The sequence below is a fragment of the Camelus ferus genome, chromosome 18 (assembly GCF_009834535.1).
Source record: "Camelus ferus isolate YT-003-E chromosome 18, BCGSAC_Cfer_1.0, whole genome shotgun sequence".
NCBI lineage: Eukaryota > Metazoa > Chordata > Mammalia > Artiodactyla > Camelidae > Camelus > Camelus ferus.
Window position 1 is genome coordinate 28244885 of NC_045713.1, and position 16427 is coordinate 28261311.

A 16427-nucleotide genomic window follows, 5' to 3' on the forward strand; every position below is an offset into this window, starting at 1 on the left:
CCCAGGATGCTCACCTGGGAGCTGACCTCTCCACCCACCTCACCTCCAGGAGTGGATGTAAAATTCGGAGCTGCCTGATCAGGCCTTCACTCTCCCCAGCAACAGAGACTGACTCAGGGATGGGCATACATTGGGCCCCAATATGAGACACTGAGAGTCAAGCTGGACACTTTCACCTGACTGCTCAGAGCCCAGAGGCTCCGTCTTGGCCGTCAGATGTAACACCAAGAAGACAGGCAGTCTGGAGTTGCTGTACCCATCTCACACCTGCCAGTGGAAACTCTCTAGGAACAAGGCCCACAAAGAACAGAGATGGACCCTGAATCCAGCCATGTCTGAAGCCAAAATCAAACTTGAGTCACAGGAGCCCATGAATCCCCTTTCTGCTTCCATCAAGTTATATTAGATTTTCTGACGCTTACCATCAAGGGCCCTAAATGATACACAGCCCCTCCAGAAGTGCTCAGAGAATCAAAGTTTTAATATATGACTGATAAAAATAGGTCTATAAAAGTAGACTTACAAAAAAAATGTTTAGCTGAATAACCATTCAGAAACTCAAGGATCGACAATTTTGACTGCATATATCACTCATCCCCTTTTCTTAGACGTAAGTGAGTTGACCTGAGACAAAAAGTGACAGCAAGTTATCCTTTCACACCACTAAAAGGCTCTGTGGCTTGACAAGCCATACATGTGCCCCTTAATAACTAGAAAGCACAGTGTGACAGGGAGAAAAGTGTTTGCAAATGGGGTGTCTTTCAAGCTACTCTATGCTTTAGGACAATTACCCAGAAAAAGCATGTTCTGCCAGGTAGACTGAGTGATAATGACTCCAAAGCAAAAACACGGGCCTATTCTATTCTATTCATACTCACTTCCGTGTGAAACCACGTATTTTCCACTTAATAAGAAGTTAAGGCCTCTCCAAAAGTTCTGATAAGTGCTCCTTATCTGTTCCTCAAAAGACCGAACTTGATTGACCAAGCCTTGATTCATTCATACAGTGGCAATGCAAATTCAAGGGCAGCCCTGGGAGAAGTGAGTCAAAAATCATGAATAAACACACTCCATGTGAATTTCACTGACCAAAATAAGAAAATTCCATGATTAAAAACAAGCCAAATGCTCAGGCTGCTCACACAGCTTTCGAATGCCAGCCCATTTCAAAGTGAGAAGTTAAAAAATATATATGTATTAACAACCAAAAAGGAACACACTCATAAACAGTCCTAAATCTTCTCAAAGTTGGATGTGGGCTAGGCCGGAAAGAAAAATGCAGCGGCTCAACTTCTGAAAGCCTCAAACCTACGCAATCAAGGATCCCCGAGGACATCTTATAAATGCCCACCACCTAACAATTCACTATTGTGCCAGCTTTCTTAAGCTGGCATAACTAGCATCCTATCCATTAGAAATTAGGACTAACTGAAAATTCCACTTCCTAAATTCCTCATGGTGGCTTCTGTGATGGGGCTCCTGAGTGTCACCAGCCTCATTTTGTACCTCATTCCTCTCCCCTTCAAGGGTTCTGCTCTGGTCACACTGCCCTTCTTTATATTCCTTACACACCTCACGCTCATTCTCACCTCAGGGCCTTTGCACGTGCCCTTCCCTCTACCTAGAACAGTCTGCCCCCAATCTTGGGGGAAATGGTTCCTTCTCATCTTTCCAATCTCAGCTCCTCTGTGCCCAACCACCTACCAAGAGGCTTTCCCTAACTAGGAAAGCAGCTACCCCCACATGTCCCCATCAGCTTCCCATCAACCATCTTCTACTGTTTTCCCAATACTTACACTAGCTGAAAATTTTCAATTATAGTTGAACAACACAGGAGTTAATCTGCATATAACTTACAGTTGGCTGTCTGTATCCACAGCTCCTCTGCATCTGTGGAGTCAACGGATCATAGACCACATAGTACCGCAGTATTTACTACTGAAAAATACCCACGGGTAGGTGGCCTCCAGCAGTTCAAACCCCTGTTGTCCAAGGGTCAACTGTACTCGTTACTGTCTCTCTCCTCCCCACCCCACCCCACCAGAATATCCAGTTCTGAACACATCCTCTCCTCACCCACACCTGCTCAGACTCCTGCACCAAGAACAGTACTGCCATCCATCAAGGCAGAAATGGAGTGTGTGTCAGCCCACCGTCCATTCTCTCCCACACTGAGTTTCCAGACAGGGAGCCGTCCTCTGCCCTGAATGAACATAAAATTCAGCTGTAACGAATATACAACCTCCCGAGACCCCACCCCAGACCAAGAACCACTCTCGGGCAAGAAGCTTCTCAATAATGTCTCCAGCTGCTACCAGCCCTCCCCTCACAACCACCCTCCATCCTGCTCCCCACGACAGTGCTTCTCTATCATGTTAATTCAGCCTCCCTCAGTGCCTTCCACTGCCTACAGGGCAACGACCACCAAACCCCAAGGCATGGTACACGGGACTCTTCACGATCTGGCCTCTGTCCAGCCACGCTCCTCTCGGTCACTCTGACACCCTGGGTTGCAAAGCCCAGTCCCTCAAACATACCACACCCTACCACCCTTCCTGAAAAGCCTTCCTCCCTGCCATCCCTCCTTGTCCACCTGCCAAATCCCTGATGGTCCTTCAAGATCCAGCTCAAGAGTTCCTCCCCTTGAAGGTCAGTGCCTGATTTTCCCAGCAGGTGAGCCAACCCACCTGTGAGCTCCCACACGGCACTTCTCTCTACCATCAGAACCAACAGCCGTGCTGCGCAACAAACACACACGTGGGTGTCTTCCGGGGCTGCAGGGTCAAGGGGTTTTGTCTTATTTCACCGTTGTTGCCATTGCCCAGCACAATGACCTACACAGAGGCATTCGGTAAGCACGTGTGTTCAGGGAACGTTTATTACACACCTGCTATAGGACAAGCCCCGTTCAAAGTTCAGGGCCCAGAGTGAGTAAGACAACAAGGTCTCAGTACTCAAGAGTTCTCAGTCTCGCTCAGGGTTCTCAAACTATGGCCAACAGGCCAAATACATCATGTTCTCTTCTTTATTGCTGCTGTTTAAAACCTTACTGAGATATAATTTACCTCCCACAAATTTCTACTCTGCCTGTTTTTGTAAATAAAGTTTTATGGGAACACAGACATGCCCATTCATTGATGTCTGTGACCACCTTTTTACTACAGGGCAGACTTCAGTGGCTGCAACAGACACCGTATGGCCTGCAAAGCCAAAAATATCTACTCTCTGGCCATTTAAAGAAAACGTTTGCTGCTCCCTGGTCAGCTTAGGAGGACGCCCTGGACAAGGCCAGCCAGTCAGCCAAGTAAAAGATGATTTCAAGGTTGAAGCGCTGTAAAGAAAATGTCTTGATACTAGGGCAGGGTGACTAGGAGGGCAGACCAACGAGGCCCCTTTGAGGTGGTGACAGGTGCGCTGAGCCTGGGTACCCCCTGAGAAAGAGCCAACCATGCCAAGATCTGGGGGAAGAGTGTTCCTGGAGGGAAACAGTCAAGTGCAAAGCCACGAAGCTAGATCAAGCCTGGTGTTTCAGTCACAGCCCAGCAGAAAACAGATGGCACAAAGGGGGAGGTCATGCGGCTTAATGAAGAGACTCTTGGAGGAAGGGAAATACCTCAGTGGTAGAGTGCATGCTTAGCATGTGTAAGGTCCTGGGTTCAATCCCCAGTACCTCCATTAAAAAAAAAGAGAGAGAAAGAGACCCTATACCAAGGGGCAAGGTGGGGGGAAACCAACAAGGGGTGGTGAGGGACTCAGGGGCTGGCGATGGTAGAAGCCCCCTACCCCACAGTCCCCCAGGCCTGAAGGGGGAAGGAGGAAGTGGTCATCAGAACCCAGCAGGACGTGGGCAGACAGCTGAGGAGCTGTGGCTGCCGGACACAAACACAACCCATGGCCTGGCAGGCAGGGAGCTGGAGGAACAAATGCCCCGACCTTGCCTTCCTCCTGCAGGTGCATCAAAAGGGGCCAAGCCCCACCAGAACCTGGCGGCAGGGGAGCCCCATGACTGAGCCCACCATAGTGCCCTTCCTGGGGCATGGAGCAAGGTAGAGAAGGGAAGACAGAAACTGGGAGGGAAAACACAGTCTACGTGGCACCCCGTGTACAGGGTCAGATAAGAGGTCAGGGTCACTTCAAGAGTGTCAGTGGGGTTAATCACATCAGCCTCAGGACTGTTGTGAGATACCAGATAGACACACTTTTTGAGGGGGAAGTGTTAAGCAAGTGAAAGATGAAATTATTATTATTTCTGTCAAAACCGGAATCAGTGTGTGCTTCAATCAGTTATAACGTGTCAGCATTCCTGAGTGGAATGAGGAAAGCAAAAGATGATTGCGTATCTCCAAATCACACACACATTAAGTGTTCCCAGCACAGGGCCAGAAATGAAAGCAATTAAGTGTTTACAACTTCAGACCCAAAAGAGAAAGCTACCGTTGTCCCCAAGTTGATGTCCTCATGTCATCCAGAAACAGGGAATGGCCCTCCCCCTTGTGCCAAGTTATGTTTTAAGCGCTCAACAAATGGCAGCTATTAGCAACATTTGATTTTGTTTAACTTAAGATCGCCATGTATTTTTTCTATCTTTTTATCAAGATACACGTAATTCACAATTCACTCCTTTCAAATGCCCAGTTCAGTTGTTTTTAGTGTATTCCCAAGGTTCTGCAACCATCACCACTAATTTCAGAGCATTCTCATCACCCTAGAAAGAAACGCTGTATCTATCAGCAGTCGTTCGCAGCTGCCGCCACCCAAGCCCAGCCCCTGACAACCGGTCCTCTCCTTTCTGTCCCAATAAAACTGTCGATTCTGGACATTACCCATGCTTGCTGTCAGGTAACAGCACCACGTTACTTTTAACTGCTTTGTTTAAGACCATTTTTCTGGCTGTGACCTTTCAAAGCTGGTAGGCTGGGCAGGAGAGTACATGAGCCCCTCTGCCACATAACCCAGGAGGCTGGCTTAGAGGACGAAGGGAGACTGTGGATCCAAACCAAATGCAGGCCAAGCATTCTCCACCCAGACAAGAGTCACTTCATGTTACAACTGGACATTTATTCCTCCAGTGGGCACCTGCAGTACAAATGTGGAGAGGAAGCAGTGTGGAGGCAGTTCTTGGGGACCAGCAGGACTGGGAATGGGACCGACTGGGGACATCCAGCCTCTCTGGCATCATTACCACAATGCCCTTGTCACAGTCTCGGGGCTCTTCCTGGCTGCGGTGGAGCTCGTCATCCTGAGAACCATTTGTTTTAGATGTTTGTCTAGTCTGCCCTTTCCAGAAAGGGCCTTTTCTAGGGCTCACAAAGATAGGAAAGGCAAAGGATAGATGTTCACTGAAGAACCAACTCTGATCATAAGTGACCACTGGGGCATGAGACACCGGGGGCACCTGACACCCAGGGGCACTGGACACCGGGGCTACAGCAGACAGCAGCGATTAACAGTGTCTGCCACAGGCATGGGATGCAGGAGTACCAACAAATGACCTTGTATCTCCATCCCCGCCAGATGTCCATTGGAGACCATGAGTCCTGCACCCACAAGGTATCCGTTCTCCCAGTCAGTGGATATTTCCTTTCTCTTCCTACTGGTGAGATAAACTCCTCTCATTAATACACTGTCCTATCTCCAAGGAGATGCGATGAGGACCACGGGGCCTAGAGTCTCACCAACACCTTTGTGAAACTTCATCTTTGGAGGGAAAAGTTTAGTCCAAGACATCTGAAGCCAAAGCTTAGCAAGTGAAATGGCTAGAGTCCTCCAGATCCTCTTGCATCTGCTTGGCGCTGGGCCCTCTGATTACCAGGACTTAGGGCTCGGCTGTGTTCAGAGAAGTGGCCACTCAGTGCTCTGAGCCATCAGCTCTGAGAGAACCAAGGGGAGGGGAATGCAGCCAGCTCCCTGTAATACTCTGCAGGCTCTGCCTGGAACTGGGGATTAGGCAGAACCGGGGATTCGTCTGGCAGCGAATCATCACATACTTGTAGAGGAGCCAGGCACTGCTGGGAGCCAAAAAAGCCCTTTGCTGGACTGGTGTCCTCGGCAGGGACACTGGGAAGCTAATTGCTAAGATAATGAACAAGATGTGCTCTCTACAGACACCCACACCGTATTAATGCCCGAGTTTTCCTGACAGGAGGACTGAGCTAAAACCAACAGTGGGCGTGGTACAAATCCCATTCTCAACCTACCCCCCGTGACGGGAGAAACAACCCCACAGAACGAGAAGCCATTTCACTCTGAGTCGGGACGAAGTCAACAAGAATCTGCTGGGCACGAACTGGGGAAAGTGCAACAGAGTCTACGTTTAACGGCCCATAATCCAGTGCCAAGCGTGGGGCTGCGGGCTCCATTACGTTGCATCCTCACTCCCCATTTTACACACGAAGAAACAGGCTCAAAGGTACCCAGGGTCGTACAGCAGGAAGTGAGGGATCCGGGGCCCACCCAGGCCAGCCTGACTGTCAAGTGCAGATTGCACAGGCCCCTTCCCTGCAGTGGCAGCAGCAGCAGGACAGGGGAGGCCACAGAGCTCCAGTGTCTTCAGGCTGGTGTGGCCACTCCAGAGGGCTAAATAGAAAAAGTTTCAGGCCCAAGGTGCTCTGAGACACCCAGCTCAGTCTACCCTCTTATCTTCTATCTAAGTGCGGCATCAACACTCAAGCAAGGCCACCTTTCATCAGAGAAGCAGGCCTGTATCCAGGCCATTGAGGGGTCTGGGGTCCCCCCACCCAAGCTGGATTCTCTCCTCTGCTTCTTAGTGACTGTATCCTTGCTCACCTCATTCATGTGCTCTCAAGTAGATGAACACTGGGCATCTCTTCATGTTGGCTGTTTCTCCCAAAGGCTTGATAAATTGCATGTGTGCTTCTGAATTCCCTGACTTAATAGAATGTTTTTCTACCACCGTAACATACAGAGTATTTCCAAGTACATACAGCTACATAATTACACTGTCACAAATCTCCTAACCAAATCCATTTCCTCCCGGGATGGAGTTCTCTCTTCTGATCAGAACAATGGCAACAAGCACAGAGCAGCCTGGGACGGGGAAGGGAGACTCGGACAGCACCAAGAGGAGCTGGGCAGGTGAAAATCCGGAACCAGGGCCCCCAGCAAAGAGAATCATCGTGGAAGGCATGAGGGTGGGGAGTAAAAGGGAAGGAAGTTTGTGTAAGGTACATTTATCCGTTCCTTATATTCCAAAGGTGCCAATCATCTGCTGTGTGTTAGGTGCAGGCCCGAGGACGAAAAGCCAGAGACCAGGGAAAAAGCCAGGATCCCCTCTCTCACGGGACTTTGGGTCAAGTCGAGAAGACAGGCTCTAATCAGAGATGCACACAAAGACGTAATTCTAACCCAGAGTAAGTGCTCAGAGGGAAAAAACAGCCTGTTCCATCTTGGGGTGTCTGAGGGGAGGGGACAGCCTGTCCTGTCAAGACCACCCTGGGGGAAAGGATGAGCTTCAACCTCCAGGAGTAAACATGTCTCTCCTCTGTCTCCAGCAATCACAGTAAGCCTAATGCCCAATTCCCCCTCAAACACATTTCATTTAAAATTCTTTTAAGGAAGAGCAAAAGACAGAGCCCAGCTTCCCATTATTTACATGTCAAATAAAAAATAAAATGAAAAAGGACTTGACATCTAATTGTTCTTAATGCTTTAACAGAACATTCCCTGAGAAACCACCTCCCAGCAGTTTAACCTTCAAAATGAAAGGAAATCATCACCATAACTCAAAACTCGAAGAAGGTGGAAGAACAGAGCTGGAACACAGCAGACAAATTGCCTTCTGTTTTTCTTCAATTTAAAGCTCAACAATTTGTCTTCCTGTCACAATGTCTTGTACATAAAACTTCCTGAAGAAGCTGCTTTTGCCATAAAGATTCAGGGAAGGCAAAATGCGGGGAAGCTTTCAACCTGCGATGTAACCTGGTATGAGACTGGCCGAGAGGTTTAGAAGGGGAACAGGATGGAAGGTTGGGAATCAGGCAGCTGTGGAAGATGGCACGTCCCTCCTTTCAGCTGAAAATGAGGGAAGCGGCCCCTTTGTAAACTATCTTTATCGCTGACTGAAAGCAGCCTGGGCTGGGACGAAAAAATACCCTACAGTAATAGAAATGTCAAGAGATGCCCGTCACAAGTGACAATCACGCAGGACAGAAATCATCTGATGGCCATGAAGAGTGGATGCCAAAGGGGCTTGACAGCAGGGTCTGGAGGCAGATGGAGGTTCCAGCCCCAGCTCTGCCACTGTGCGTGTGACATCAGGCCAGCCGCTTCGTCGTCACCCCCTTGTCAGTCGAGAAAACCCCAGTACCCAACTCACTGACTGCTGTCAGGGTTAACTGAGCGGATGCGTATGACACAGAACAATCCCTGGTGCCCAGAAAACACTTAAAAGATACCTGTTAAAACACATTTTGCCATTAAAAAAAAAAAAAAAAAAAAAAAGCAGACTCGCAGATACAGAGAACAAACCAGTGGTTCCCGGGGCTGGGGGGGGGGCAGTATAGGGGAGTGGGAGGTACAGACTACTGGGTGTAAGACAAGCTCAAGGACGTACTGTACAATGCAGGGAATAGAGCCAATATTTTGTAATAACTGTAAAGTGGAAAGTAACCTTTAAAAACTGTATAAAAATAAAAATTTTTTAAATAAGTTTTGCCCATAATTAATGGGTGGCATCTGTTCCAGGGACCTGCGGGACGTGCGCTGTGTTTGCCTCTCGGCCTGACACCATCACCGGTTAACACAAATCAGTCTCTCTGTGCTGGACACATGGAAGGAGCCCAGGAAGGCCTGGTCGCCTGCTGGTCGGGGGATGCTGGCTCACCCTACTTGTGTACAAGCAACTTGGGGTTCAGAGAAGGTAACTGCCGCACTCAGAGTCAGGCGGCCAGGGAAGGGCAGGCTTCCCCAACAGCCCTCCTCTGAAGCCCAGGGCGCCATCCACTACACCACAGCCTCCTCTCCAGGTGCCACCTGAGCCGGGACGTCCCCATCTGTAAACCAATTTCCTGGCCTGGATGTGGGAGATGATTTGGGACCTTTTCTTTGCAGGGAAGAGTTATCTAAACCAAGGGTTCTACAATACTGTGTCTGCGGTGTATTATTTTCATAAATCACCACCACCACTGGCATGGCTTCTTCTGAGAGCCTAACCACCCATGCCAACACTGCAACTACAAAACAGAAAGAAAAGAAGGGGAAAGGAGAAGGAACTCCCCTTTTAATGCTTTTCCCCGAAGAGGCTTTCAGAGGGGGCTGTGTTGTGGAATTATCCACTCACTTAACAAGCTCCGGCGGGGCGGCTACTTTGTGCGAGGCCCAGGGGCAACAGTGGTGGCCAAGCAGGCCCAGCCCTCAGTCAACCTACACCCGGGAGTGGACGGTCTGCACCAAGAGAAACAAAGAGAAATGTATGAGAACGGGTAGTGTGAGGAAGGCTAAAACCCGAGAAGGATGAGAGGATGATCTGGGGAGAAAGGGAGCAAGAACAGCAGTGCAAAGACCTGGGGCTACGACGTTCCAGAAGGAACAGCCAAGATCCTTAGCGGCAAGCGGGGAGGCGCAGGTCAGACAGTGCAGGGCTCCAGCCACAGAAAGGAGTGTGGACTTTCTTTTTTCCCTGTGTGCAGCTGAGGGTTTTAAGCATGAGAATGACATGAGCTGATTTATACTTTAAAACATGAAATCAGAATTGATTCAAACAAAGCTGCTATAAAAATTGGAGACAACCAAGGATCTTTAAACTTAGAAACTAGTTGATATCAAGGGACCGGTGCGAATTTTAATAAGTGTGATAATAGCGTTGTACATGGTTATGTTTTTTTAAACCCAATCTGTTAGAGAGTCGTATGCAATACAGCATTTGATTTTTTAAAGCACAGGATTTGCCTTTAAGTTACTCTGGCAGTAAACAAAGTGGAGAGTGCGATGGGGTGAGTGAAACAAGAGATAAAATGTGGGTAACTGCTAAGGCTGGCTGATGGATGCATGCAGGCTATACTCTTCCGTCTACTTAAGCATGTATTTGAAGGAGATGTTAATTTTTTTTAAGTTAAATAAGAAACACAAGCAAATAGTTACTAAAAGTTTCACTCTATGGCCATGTGGCAGAGCGGGGGAAGGCTTCTTGGCCTGGTTAAGAGCCTCTGAAAGCCAAGTCACATCCCTATTAACAATGAACCTAGGAGGAAGACTCTGGTGGCATCTGCCTCCTGCTCTCCATCCCAGCACATCTGTTTGTTAAAGGACCACATCTCTTGCCTTAGCTGAGCAATCTCCATTTCAGATAAAGCAGGCAAATCAGCTCCAATCTGCACAAAGGGACCAAAATCACAGGCTGTGACCCTACTGGGGGCCCAGGGACATCGTCCTTCTCAAGGTTCGCCTACTCCTCCCAAGTAAGCTTGGGGCCTGCTGACACTGTGACCGTGGTAATTACAAAGGGAAGCAGGTGCGCACACACGATCTCACAACGTGACTGACGGGCAATAATTAGCTCATTAGCTGTCGTTCCTGGGCACCGGGTGCAGGTTTTTAAAGCTGCAATGTTGACTCGCTCTTCAAAAGACCTGCCACTTAATGGCTTCAGGTTAACAAAAGATGCACAGGCTCAGGAAGGAAGGAAACGTCCTCAATGAAAATATCGGTGCCAGCAAGGACCTGGGTCGGATCTGGCCTTCTACCTCAAGAGGCTATGCTGAGCATATGAGGTACTCGATTTTACATCCTGCTTATCCGCCCCTCGCCCCCATGTAGCAGTCTACTGGGAAGACAGTCTCTGAGAAGCGGACAACTAGCATCACTCGAGTCAGCGTTGCTGCTACCCCGTCTTGCCCACCACATCTTCTCTCTGGAATTGCTGTCCCTGCTTAGATGTGACCAGCAACATCTCTTGCCTGAATGGCTCAGAGCACCTCGAGCCCAGACTCCCCGCTCCAAGGCTGGCCTTCTTCCAGCCACTTCCCTGTGAAGCCCAGGATGGGGAGCTGTCCACAGAACAGATCTGATCCACTACCCTCCTTCTTAAAGAACTTCCCTAGTTCCCCACTGTCCAAACTCCTCACTGGGGCCTTTGGACTCTGTTCCCAGGCTGCCCTGACAGAACCTTCCTTAGTCATTCCCCAAACATACCCTGGACTCCAGAAGTCCAGCTTCCTCAACACATTACCCTGGTTTGTGCCTCTCTCCCCTTGCACAAACTGTTCTCTTCCTGAAATGCCCTTCTGTGAGCTTCTGGAACACAAAGGCCATCTGTCATCTGTAGATGACATCTAGAAAGCATATGCGACTGAGGATGGTGATAAAGATTGTGGGATCTACATTTATTAACATCTCGAGCTTCGGACAGCAGGCCAGTTTCTTTATCTGCATTATTTCACTTAATCCTCACAATCACCTTTGAGGAGGTTCTATATGGTCCCCATTTCAGAGATTCTTAAAAATTGAGGCTCAGAGAGGTAAAGTAACTTGTCCAAGGTCACACAGATTAATACAAGGATTTGAGCCAAGGTCTTTCTGACTCAAAGACCTTTTTTTTAAATCACCACGAGGTCAATCTGATATACTTCTGACCATAAAACAGAACTTAAGCTACCTTGTCACTCCATGTTAACAACAGAAGTGGATTTTTTCTAACGAGAGTTTACTATGTGCAAGGCACTGAGCACAGACCACTATTCACTTTCCAAAATGCCTGTTCTTCCCTTCTTGTTTCACTCAGGGTGACAATGTGTCCTACTAAAAAACAAAAACACAGTTCTCAGCATCCCTAACAGAGTAAGTGCAGGCCACTGAAACATAAGACAAATTATTTTGAGTGGCTTAAGGGTAACCTCTTCAAAAGAAGTTAGCAAACACTCTTTTTTCCCTTCCCCTGCTTTGCCCTTCCTGCTGCATAGAATGTAGATGTAAAGGCCGGGGATCCAGCAGCCATCTCAGACCATGAAAGGACCTTAGAAACAAGCCAGAAACACAGCAGAACCACAACATAGAAGTAATTGACAAATATTTATGTGTTCATCCAACAAATTTCTGAGCTCTGTTACGTATCAGGCATTGCCCAGGCCCCCAAAACAGATCCATCAGTGAACAGATGAGACATAGGTCCCTGCCCCCATGAGGCTTATAGTGTAAGAGAAAAAGACAATAACATTGATTGTAATAAGTAACATATTAGAAGATAAATTAGATAAATGCTACAGAAAAAAAAAAGAGAGAAAAGAGGGGCTGAGAACGCAGAGAAGGGGAGAGATTGTACTATGAGATGCGATGGACCCATGACTGAATGAGGAGCAAAACATGAATATCTCGTTAAGACACAGTTCACTCCATTCCCAGTGAAACCACCCTGGGAAAGGAACCAGCCTCACACGATGGAAGAGACGTGGAGACCATCTGTGGATTTAGTTCAGCCGTAACAACTCCTCACTCCATGTTACCAGAAATGAGAGAATTGGACTCCAAGGAAAACCTGCTCCACGCTAGCTGACCATATGTAAATTGCCTTCCAGGTGTGGTTCACCAGGGGGTCTGTAGCTCAGGAGGAGGAGTTCCAGGACCCCTGCTCTCTGCTTTAACCCGTGCAGCTCAGCTCTCAGGAAGGCTACATCTGGGGCTTCCAAGAAAGAAAGCATTTGAAGAAACAATTCTTCTGCTTAAAATGTTCTTGTGATGGCTGTTGGGCAGGAGGAGCAGCGTGACCGTCTGTGTTTGGCACCCCAGACGAACTCGGGGAACTTTTGTTTGCTCGCTGAACAAATAAACTTAGCAAACTTCCAGAACCACTAGACTTGACAGTTGTCTCTCTTTAAACAGCATTACTGCTGCTGCCAAGAATATCTCCCCTCTGCTGAGCTTCCTGCTGCTCCCCTCCCCGGCTCCAGAATAACAAGAAGTTGCTTGGCAGTGATGTCACCGCCACTGTCACCGCCTGCAGGGCATTCACATGCTGGCTATATTTAAGACCCAGACTTCATGTTCAGTGACATGGAAATTGCCACCTTGTGAACCGTACCGGAAAGGCAAGGTTTGAAAAATTATTTTCTACGAAGAACCAGGTTACCAACTCTGCCTCTCCCGAGGCAAGGAGGAAAAAGCCGGGGCGTTAAACTGAGCAAAGGGCTCCAGCTCCCGAGATCAGCGAGGCCCAGCTGTTGAATTTCAACCATTTCTCTCGAGTTACACAACACACTTAATAAGCATCATCTCTCCGGATTGTGCTCCTTCCCTGGGCTCTTCTGCTATCCCTCGGAGCCATTCTGTTATTTTTATTTACTCCTCTAGACTTTTCTACCTACGTATCATTAGAAAAGACAGCAAATGGGAGCGTTAATGAATGGTAATCATGTTTCCCTCCCCAGCAGATAATGATCATAACCTTTTAATGAGTTCTATAACATTTATTGGTTTGGGTAATTTTTTATCTCCTTCTGCTTCTGTGCCTTTATGGGGAGAAGTGATAGGATAACGCAACGGTGCAGACACAAACTTCTCCTTTTTCCCTAAACAGCTGCCTATTTTTCGCATCTTGATGAACCACCCAAGTCCGTGTTTGGTGCAGCTTTTGTGGGAAACATCTGGCGCCGAACACTAATGGCTCTGACATGCAGCCATTCCATGGGGGCACGTGCTTCAAAAGGCAGATGTTCGTGCAAATATACCTTGCTGCTTACTCCCTAAAAATTTTAGTTCAGCAACAAAATCTGAGTCTTTGATTGGATTCTAGAAGCATTAGAGAAAACAACCAAGCATGTGGCTTTCTCCCTGGTTCATGATTGCTTTAAGAGATGCTAACAGGCTCCTGTTCCTCTACCTGCTCCTGTCCATCATTTTTATTCGGAAAAATATCTAGGCAACTTATAATGGTCACAAACTTCTGAAAGGGTCGTGAGGGACGTACATGTCTCTCCACTGTTGATGGTGTTTGAGAAGGTACTTCCACAATTCTAAGTTCAGATGTTAATGCATTCGGCATGTCTACCTTCCAACCTGTGGTCTCTGCTCCCAAAAGAAGAATCAGCTGAGAAATCATTCACGGCAAGGATGCCTTCACCTTCCACAGCCACAAAAGCAGAAGCCAAATGGTAACAAATGATGATGGAACCCGCTCAAGCTCTTGGGGCAAGGTCCTCCTGCCTCACCCTGGAGCCAGACCACCACATAACTTGTGCCCTTAAAACCTTCCCATCCCTTGCCCTGTGACTTCATTCCTGGAATACAGACTGAGGAAAGAAACTCTCAGGGGCAGAACCAGCTACAGATGAGGGGGTATCATCTGAGCCTTTATCTACAATCTCAGAAAACTAGAAGTGGCCTAAACAATAACCCACATGGAAAGCGCTAACTATACAGACAGCCATTAAAAACACCAAGGAGGCAGGCCCTCCACATCCAGCCTAGGGGGGAGAGTTTCAAGTGAGACCTTCTTGGAAAAGATTTTGGCAACATGAATCAAGCCTTTATAGGTGCCTGTACCTTCTAAAATGAGAATTCCAAGTCCAGAAATGCAGCTTAAGATGGTTGTTTTTTAATGAAAAGAAGAATTTATAAAAAAATGTTCATGGAAGTATTACTCCTTTAAGGGAGGGGGCAGTAAAATGATGAAGAAAAGGAAATGGTGTGAGAAACAAGGACATATTCAGACACAGACTCCTACATGGCCATCAACAGTGATATCCATACAAGTGAACAGCATGAGAACATTTTTATGATGCTCTGTTAACTGGTTTTCAAAGCAGACCATCAACCTACAGATTCAGAATGATCTGAATTATGTAAAATATATACATAAAATAAGCTGGAATAAAATGCCTCATAAATAGTAAATAAAACACATTAACAGTAATTGTGTCCAAGTGATTTCCTTCTTTAAACTTTTCTGTTCTTTCCAGGCTTATGGATTGTAATTTGTGCATTGCTTTTATATTTGAGGGGGGAAAAATCTGTATTTAAACATAATTTGAAGTCTATGTAGAAACACAAGAAAATATTATGCTGAATAAGCAGAATAAAGATTGCATGTACAAACCCTCCTACACTGTTGGTGCGAATGTAAACTGGTGCAGCCACTATGGAGAACAGTATGGAAGTTCCTTAAAAACCTAAAAATAGAGTTACCATATGATCCAGCAATCCCACTCCTAGGCATGTATCTGAAGAAAACTCTAATTCAAAAAGATACATGCACCCCAGTGTTCACAGCAGCACTATTTACAATATCCAAGACATAGAAGCAACCTATGTTCATCAACAGATGACTGGATAAAGAAGTTGTGGGAGGAAAAAAAAAAGAAGTTGTGGGAGATATGTATACACACACACACACACACACACACAATATTACTTTGCCATAAAAGAGAATGAAATTTTTCCATTTGCAGCAACATGGATGGAATAACAGATGATCATACTAAATAAGTCAGACAAAGAAAGGCAAATATGACATCACTTATATGTGGAATCTAAAAAGGTGACACAAATGAACTTATTTATAAAAGAGAAACAGACTCACAGACACAGAAAACAAATGTATGGTTACCAAAGGGGGTAGTAGGGGAGGGATAATTTAGAAGCTCGACATTAACAGGTACAGATGACCATAGATACACAACAAGGTCCTACTATAGCACAGTAAAGCACAGGGAACTATATTCAGTATCTTGTAATAACCTATAATGGAAAAGAATGTGAACAAGAATATATATATATATAACTGATGATTATCATAAGCTCCTTCACGCCTTTCTAAGAGCCCAGGTGATCTCGAATCACTGAACCTGCCCTTTCAGACCATCACTAGCATGCACTCCGTCTGAGCCCTTGCCTCGCAGTGTAGGGCAGACCCCAAACGCATCAGCACCACCTGGGAGCCTGTTAGAAACGCGCTGTCAGGCCCCTTCCAGACCTGCTGAATCAGAGTTTGAATTCTACCACAACCCCCAGGTACCTGGTGGGTACGCTGAGGTTTGAGAAGCACTGCTCCGAGCCACGGGCTCCCCACCTTGGCCTCATGCTGGAACTGACCTGAGCAGTCTGGGTCTCGCCCCTAGAGATTCTGATCTAATTGGCCTGGAGGGCGGCCTGGTTGTAGCGGTTTTAAAAGCTCCCTGGGTGCCTGCGATGTGTATAGAGCAAAGTCTAAGCAAGGCATTGAGCTCCTCAACCCAGAGAATTCTTTAGTAGATCGTTACATCCAAGCAACAGTGGGCTAGATTAACTCCAGAAAGTGACTCTTTGCAGCCCTGAATGGAAGAATAATTTCCTTGCACAAAACCAGTAATAACAATCACGGCTGGCTTTTCCTCAGGGCTCAGGCAGGACGCTCACTGTGCTTAGCACTGCTCCTGTGTTACCTTTTGCATCGTATCTAGGAGAGACTACAGTGGTCCCAGTTTTCCAGATGAGAAGCAGAA

The 16427-nt window shown here is 47.2% G+C and overlaps 1 protein-coding gene and 1 long non-coding RNA gene across 4 annotated transcripts in view; one reads left to right on the top strand and one right to left on the bottom strand.

The window, feature by feature from the left end:
• Positions 1-16427, bottom strand: part of SNX29 (sorting nexin 29) — a 587367-nt gene that overhangs the window by 338633 nt on the left and 232307 nt on the right. The window lies entirely within an intron of this gene.
• LOC116657586 lies at positions 923-11884 on the top strand. Its single transcript, XR_004312747.1, has 3 exons — positions 923-933; positions 7171-7177; positions 11804-11884. It is a non-coding gene; the product is annotated as an uncharacterized LOC116657586 (long non-coding RNA).